The following is an 8,329-nucleotide window of genomic DNA, read 5'->3' as shown; positions in this document are numbered from 1 at the left end:
GCAGCAGAGAACGCAGACAAACGCAGATGGACCGACAACAAGCACAAGAAAACACGGGGCTTAAATACACAGAGGGGCAATCAGGGAATGGATGACAGGAGCGAAACATCGCTGGGAGAAATCAAAGCTGATGAGACAAGGTAAGCAAAACAGAATACACTAACATGAGACAGACTTTCAAAGTAAAACAGGAAATACACTGACAGAACTCAGAGACACGACACTGACAGAGAACAAGGGGAACACACAGGCAGGGATGACTGGACACTAAACAGAAGGAGCAGAGAATCAGAATCAAGAACTAGAAAATCTCTCAAACATAACAAAACTTAGACCGAAACATGTGATAATATAACTCTATAACCAAAAGCACTTTGTCAACAGACTCAGGACCCTGACAGAATCCATTTGAGCAGAAACATTTCATCACGCTGGCAGCTCACTTCGAGTTTGATCCATGCAGTGAACCACAGAATGATGTTTCAGCAAAAGAACTGCTGCATCTCATCTATGCCACTGAGGACAAGATATTTCAACATAAAGTTTGGGCTATGGCTTTTGATCTTCATGGGAATATTGTACTCCCTGACCAAAGACTCAGTCTGTGCTCTAGAAATAACCTCACACATAAAAAACTATTATGTGGCAAGAGATTCCAGTGTTACCCTTAATTGTGAGTTTGTCTTTGAATCTGAGAACTTGGGATATACGGAAATAGCGTGGAACATTGTGCCTTCAGATAAACAGCAGGATGACAAGATCATTATCTGGTATACTGGAGGTGTGATATACAGTAATCTATATGAGAAGTTAAAGAATAGGGTCCACTTTGCCTCTCCTGATCCCCAAGATGGGTGACGCATCATTAAGAATCCTTGACCTGAAGCTGACAGATATGGGAACTTACCAATGCAAGGTGAAAAGGTTACCTGAGTTTGGTATGAAAATTTTTAACCTGTTCGTAATGGAGAGGCCAAGTACACCAGTATGCTACATAGATGGTGAAGCAGAGGAAGGAAACAACCTCAGGATTAGGACCATATAATAATAAATATGTGCGTGATGAAAGTTGGGCAGCACGCTAACGTCCTTACTCCACTCTGTATGCTCGTATGGGTCTGACCATTTCACTCCTTTGATTTTTTCCTCATACTTTTTTTTTTTTTTTTGTCCTTTTCGTCAAGTCTGTCTTTGTACGGACCTGTCCTGTTCTCCGTCGTTTTGTACATAACTGTTTTTGGGGCAAATAAAATGCAAGTAGGGATTACAACCGCAGAATGAATGATTACCGGTGCTGGAAATATTAGCATTTGATGCAGTGTTTTGATTTTGTTGCCACGGGTACCCAGAAAGCAATGCGTGAAAGTCACGTGGTCTGTCAATCTCTATACCTTTCTAATGTGACGTTGATTGCCACGACACAACAGCTTTCCATCCCAGGACAGACGGAGAACCTATGCATTGGTCATCAGAGGAGGACAACAAAACGGTGAGGGAGATTTCTTCCAAGCACGGCAGCAGAGCCGGAGGAGAGAGAGCAGCTGGCTGCAGACCACTATGGTGCCCGACAGGGAAGTCTGACCGGACACGACCGGAGGTTTGAAAGGAGACCAGCTCAAAACAACTGGTATGTAACACCCACCCGAATTGAGCGAGCTGGACCGCCTGTTAACAAAATACCATCAGATGATCCAGACTTTTCTGCTAAGGTCCGCATTATTCATAGACTGATTAAAGCAGTGCATCATCTGAAGAATGTTTCAAGAGACATTTAAGCCAGCCATCCCCAACAGAAAGACACAGACTCTGAGGGAAATGCTAGAAACTGGGCTCACACAGTCATTCTGATCCTCCGTGATCATTATACTGAGAGCATAGAAGAGGAAGTAAAAGCTCATTTTGAGTTCCCTAAACAGGACTGGAGAGGCCCAATTGAGTTAGCGATGTCCTGGGCCAAGAGGAACCTGGGCCGCCGCCTCCAGCCCGAATCTTTGGAGCAGGCCCAAGCTGAGATTGTGGCAAAACTGGCAGATTTGAGGGCAGCCACTGGACCTGGGGGAGAATACAACCAGCGACCCAGCACAACAGCCACAGGTGAGTGGGGCGGTGATGCAGTTTGACACTATTAAACCCCTCACTGAGGTAAAACAGCCAGCTGTTCTGCACACACGACCCGCCACACCACAGACCTCCATTTAGAAAGACAGAACTTCAACATGTCTTGAAGTTCTCCAGAGGCCTGGTAATATGAACTAATCATTTGATTCAGGTTAGTGATGAGATTTCCGGCTCTTTTTAGAGAATCTGCACGACTCACTAAAAAGAGCCGGCTCTTTCGGCTCCCAACCGGGCTCTTCAGGTCGTTTTGTTGCTTTAATTTATTATTAACAACAATAAAAAAAAATTTATGCACAAAAGGAATTACTAATGTAAACAAAAAAAACCCAAACTGGTTTTATTTATATATGTTTATATATAAATATATACGGTGGACCCTAGAGACAAAGCACGTACAAACTCCAAAACACATTTCTAGCGTTAACTGAACTTCCAAAACAGAGCTACCTAGATCAGCGGTCCCCAACCCCCGGGCCTCGTACCTGTACCGGTCCGTGAGTCGTTTGGTGCCGGGCTGTGAGAGTTGAGGCTCAGGTGTGAAATGTATGGTTTTTAGGGTTTTTAATCAGTTTTCAACGTTATTTTGTTATTGTTTTTATCGTTAACTCGGTTTTCCTGTGTCTTTTCACGTGTGTTATGAATAAATCTTGTTTTCGGTACCGGTACTAGTTTTATTTTGTTGTATTTATCCGCGACACCTCAAAGGCCGGTCTGTGAAAATAATGTCGGGCATAAACCGGTCCGTGGCGCAAAAAAGGTTGGGGACCGCTCACCTAGATCACTTAAATTAGTCAATTGAAAGCATATGTGTATTGTTTGTGTATTTATACACAAGCACTGATATATATTCAAATAATTAACAAAAAAAATAAAAAAAATCTTCATTTACCTGTTATTACCACACACCAAATCCGGTCGTTGGTACTTCCTGGCTTATGTAGCCACTAGGTAACAAGAGCTCAACACTGCGCCTAGCATCCTGGAGCACTTCTGTTGTGTTTTGTACGTGTTTTGGAGTTTTTACGTGTTTTGGAGTTTTTACGTGCAATGTCTCTAGGGGCCACCGTAAATATACTTTTATTTATTCACTCCACATAAAATGTAATAAATAAATCATATAATACAAAAACCAACTATTCACATTTCAACTTTTAAGTATTTAAATTTTCAGCTTTTTCCCTTTAAACAAATTTAAAGTGAAACAACACAAAACACTGCAAACCACAACACAATTAAATATAAATTAAAATATGAAAACATAAAGAAGATGCATATTCTGTCATATGGGCCCGCATGAATAAACCTTCTGAATCCTTTATCATACCCAACTGAAAATAGTTGTGGATGATTACTATAGAGATTGACAGACCACGTGACTTTCGCGCATTGCTTTGTGGGTACCCGTGGCAACAAAATCAAAACACTGCATCAAGCATCAATTTTATTTGCCCCCCAAAAAGTTATGTACAAAACGACGGAGAACACGGCAGGTCCGTACAAAGACAGACTTGATGAAAAGGCAAACAACAAGTACGAGGAAAAAAAATCAAAGGAGTGAAAGAGTCAGACCCATACGAGCATACAGAGTGGAGTAAGGACGTTAGTGTGCTGCCCAACTTTCATCACGCACATATTTATTATTATATGGTCCTAAGCGTGAGTGTATGCACTTCACGTTTATTAACTTCAGATCCCTGCAACAAGCCCAGGTCCAGTTTACTTTGGTGATTTAGACTATTCCATTTAACAGCTGTTGTTTTTTTTTGTTTTTTTTCCCCCTCATCTCCTGTACAGGCAAATGCAAACCTGTCGTTTCAGGTTGTAGTATTACACAACATTTTCAGAGCTAATAGAAATAAAATGTGTTTTGTAATTCATTCAATTTATTGTCTTTATTTAGAACTGGCATTATTGTTTCATTCTATTATAGAATCTTACAAGAAAGAGGCGAAATTGTATTCCATTATGCTTTATTTAGCAGTTTCGGTGAAAAACAAATCAACACAAAACAAAAAAAAAAAACATATCAAAACAACATACTGGAAAACAGTTATTCATCACTCAATTGCTTCCCTTGGGCACATATATGCGGGACGTTTCGTGGCTGTTTTGATATCGCTCTCTCTTTTAACCAATCAAATCTCGCTGCGGTAGCAGCTTTAAACTCGGTATGACCCAGGTTGATAGAGGGGCCCAGTCTGGATCGCATTCCAGTATTTGGTAGGCTGGTTTTCCTACAAAACACAACAAACATTAGCCCGCAAAGCCACAGTGAACAAAGCAGCATAGCACAACGAATTCAATTCAAATCAATAGAAGACTTATTTGTAACCTACATCAACAATTATGTTATGATAAATTACGTAATTACAACTACAACAGAAGACTTACCTTTGTGGAAATGCTTGGGGCAGACCAACATGTGAGCTGGAGTGTTCTGGAACGTTATATTTGGTCTTGGAATGGCTGCAATCCAGACCATCCGTCGGCTCTTTGTTACTTCGGAAACATGGCTTAAACAATTTCTCTTCCACGACGTAATCTGATAAAAACCGATCTCTTTACCCGTCGGCTTACCATGGCTGTCGTGGCTGAGTTTTCGAAAACTCAGTTTTTGCGCTTACATGTGAACGAGGAAAACGGAGATATAGACATTTACATGTGGACAGGATTTATATATAAAAAAAATTAAAAAAAAGCTTAAAAATGTAGACTTGTTTTTAACGTGTGAAAGAAGACTAGACAATAGAAGGTTAATGGGATAAGTTAGGAATCTATTCTTACTGGTACTCTGTACGTACAGTATTTCTGTTTGTGGTCAGTTCTTACAGTTTCTGTGTCCTAGGGTTGCATTTGGAAAGAAACCCAACACAGTTTGATCATCATTCATTTTCAAACTGCCTAATGCCATACAATACATTTCTTTTAGTAAGTCTTTGGTTTCTTCATTTGGGTAGTTCAGTCTTGTGTATTTGTGATATCACAGAAAGGAACCTGGTTCATCAGAATTAAAACGCCTGCTTTGTGATAAAGTTGACAGAAGGAGAAACCTTTTACATTATCCAAAGTTCAAGTGTGTAAAACATGTATCTTTGGATGTGTAGCCCACTTTGAGGCTGAATACACAAAGCTTGAAATGGTCAGAGGCGGCGACTTTGGATCCGTTTTTGCTGGGAGAAGCAAAAGAGATAATTTGCCAGTGAGTAATAACATACATATTCTTATATATCTCTTATAGCGTTCCCTGCAGTAACCAAAGTACTCCTGACTGGCCTGTAGGTGGTGATCAAACACATCCACAAAGAAGATGTACAATGTGAACAAGTGGTGAGTGATCAGAACTTTTTAATAAAGATGTTTCACCTTCTTGTCTGAAAAACTCGTGTGCTCATTCACTTTTATTCTTTTTACAGTTTCTGTGGGAAAACCTGAACAGTTCCACTGAAGTTCTACCCATGACTAGAGTGGGAAGTGGGCCACCTCTGTAGGGAAATCTGCCACCGTCTCCATACTGGACTGGTATGAGCTTGAGAAAAAGGTTCTTCTCATCATGGAGAGAGTCCCCTGCGTAAAGGAGAAGGTACTGAAGCTGGGGTGAAGGAAGTTTTTCTTTTTTAGTTTTATACAGATTTGTGTTGTAGACTTTCCCAGAGAAGCTCCACAGAGCTTGTTTGTTTGATAGCTGCCACACTGACAGGAACCAGTTTGTTCTTCAGCTCTGCAACTGTTTGTCTTTGTGTTTAACCCATGGGAGATATGAGGTCCCACCACAGTCTGGCAGTTGGGCATGTATGCCATATGACATGCTGGATTGAAAGCAACAATTTACCACATCCAAGTGTCTCTGCACGACAATTGCTTTTAATATTGAGATGTCCCAAGTTGAGAAAATATCTCTATGAAGGCCAGAGGCCGGTAAGTGGAACTGAACCCAAGCGCAGTACCCAGAGCGGAGGCAAAGAAAAGGTTTTGACAGTTTTATTGCTCAACACAAGAATAATATTTGATAATGACAAACTATACAGGATTTGGGTGATGTGGCAACATGGCTGGGGTAAAACAAAGGGGCAGGACTGAGAAGGTAACCGAGTGGAAATAGTCACACTGGGAATTGAGGAAAACCAAATTAGCGCTTAGCAAGAGGGGAGTTCCAGAGAAAGTATGTGTAATTATTCTTTTGGCTTAATTTGCAGGTGAGAGATGGATGCGTTGAAGGAGAGCCGGCGTACGTCCGGGTGAGTTTGATTATGTGAATATGGCTGACCGGAGTTCCTTGTGGTTCCAAGACCAAGGGACAGCAGGAGGGCGGGCAGGTTAGGCAAGGAGTGAATCCCAGGAAATATAGGGGAAAATTGAAAGACCAAAAGGATGTGTGGTTTAAAGCCATGGAGCATCTGGGAGCACTGATACACAAAAACAACAAGGTAAGTAAAGCACCTACAGTCAGACGCATGAGCCATACAGCCTGGTTACCAACGTAGAGTAGTCAAACTGGCGGAGAAGAGACGTCAGCGCAGAGCTTAAATCTGCCAGCCTAATTAGCTCAATCAGCTCCAGGTGGTAGAGGGTGTGGTGGCCATGCCCATGGGTGGAGACCAGAGAAGTTCAGGATCCTAGTGGAAGTTTCCAGCCACTCACCCAGACCATGACTGAAAATGGAAGGAAAGCTTGTGTTTTGGTGCTAACGCCGTGCAGTATGTTTTACTTACAAGTTCCAAACTATCACTGAAGTTTCCATCCTGATCGCTGCTTTTTTTGCAGATGTGTTTGACTCAAAGTCCATTAAAGTGAGCAACACTGGAACAAAGTCAACAGCACTCCTGGCTGCAAAATCGAAACATAAGGATTTAAAATCAGATGATTGTTTGCACCTGTGTCCCGCTCATCAACCCTCCTGCAACCACCTCTTCATCTTCTGTTATTTCCCTTTTATATATTTTTCTTTCTTTCCTCCTGTTGCTTTGCTGTCTGTAAATGTGTAAATGCATATAGTGCAGGTCTCTGGTTAGAGATACTGCAATTACTAAACAATTGTACATTAGAACATGTGTCTAAAATAAAAATATTTTTACTTTGTCTTTTTTTCTTAAAGTTTATTTTTAAACTAGTTCAAATTTTCTTTTCAAAAAGGAAAAAAATAGCTTTTTGTATGCTGTAACCCTAGTTTAACCCATATTTTTAACATCTGTGTGTTGCAACAAATTCAGCAAGTTGTTGTTTGTTCGTGATTTTGCAGCTGCAAACAATGTTCATGTACAATAAGGTTAATTAAGGTTAATTTGAGGGGGTAGGGACTAATAAGTGTATACTTCTGCCTACTCCTTTTCAAACAAAAGAATGGAATTGTATTTTGTAATGATTGTGAATGCACATGTTTGAAATAAAAATGAACTGAACTGAACTGAATTACCACATAATCCATGAATATGTTACAGTAATTAATAGCTAAGCTTCATTTCTTTTTTTTAATGCATACAGTATATTTTATGATGTGAACCAACAAGTGCTCCGATGAAGCGCTCCTGCTCTTTAAATATGACCCATACGGGTTTTTCCAGTCCACCATGCTGGATTCACAACCACACACACCACAGAGAGCCAAGTCTCCTTCAAAGCTTTATTTAGCACTTGATTGATGAGGAACGAGGAAATCAACAGAAATCCCTCATTCCTCATTAGGGGCAGAACAAAAACCAGCGTGAATGACCATTTTAGCTAATGGTAACAGTGCTTGCTTACTAGGTATCCAGCATAAATACACTCATCAGATACAACAGAGTTCACAAATAAACAAGCATGAGTTTTATTATTTACTTTCTTGGTATTTTTATATCCTGTCACAGGAAGTTAAAGATTATTCACCATTACTGGACCTGCTGAACTTAAAAAATATATTAATTTAGAGATTTAGGCTACGTCTACACGGGTATTTTTGAAAACAGATTTTCCTTTTCTTTTTTTTTTAGATCCCGTCCACGTGCAGTTTTGAAAAATATCTCCGTCCACATGTAAACGCTAAAAACGAAATGTTGGCCAATCAGAAGTCTAGAAGCCTGGGAGGGAAAGAGTAAACAAGGTTTTGTACCCTCTCAGAACCTTAAGTACTTCTGAAAAGTTTTTGTTTTCCTGGAAAGGCAGATCATTTTGTGTTACTTTTCTCAAGTGCCTTCCAATATTTCACATGTTAAAAACTAAAGAGAGTATTTTGGTT

General features: G+C 40.4%; 1 long non-coding RNA gene across 2 annotated transcripts; it reads left to right on the top strand.

The window, feature by feature from the left end:
* The first annotated feature begins 1,210 nt into the window (after positions 1 to 1,210).
* On the top strand, positions 1,211 to 7,519 carry LOC146689888 (uncharacterized). Of its 2 annotated transcripts, XR_014916100.1 has the most exons (4): positions 1,211 to 2,094; positions 5,357 to 5,445; positions 5,532 to 5,698; positions 6,312 to 7,519. It is a non-coding gene; the product is annotated as an uncharacterized LOC146689888 (long non-coding RNA). The 2 variants fall into 2 exon arrangements; XR_014916099.1 differs by having other exon boundaries at positions 1,215 to 2,094; positions 5,532 to 7,519.
* Positions 7,520 to 8,329: the final 810 nt, after the last annotated feature.

Source organism: Copadichromis virginalis, linkage group LG17, assembly GCF_057382275.1.
Source record: "Copadichromis virginalis isolate Kocher_CV1m ecotype Utaka linkage group LG17, C_Virginalis_male_GT1.1, whole genome shotgun sequence".
Taxonomy (NCBI): domain Eukaryota; kingdom Metazoa; phylum Chordata; class Actinopteri; order Cichliformes; family Cichlidae; genus Copadichromis; species Copadichromis virginalis.
The sequence above is the reverse complement of the archived record's forward strand: the minus strand, read 5'-3'. Positions and strand labels throughout refer to the sequence as shown.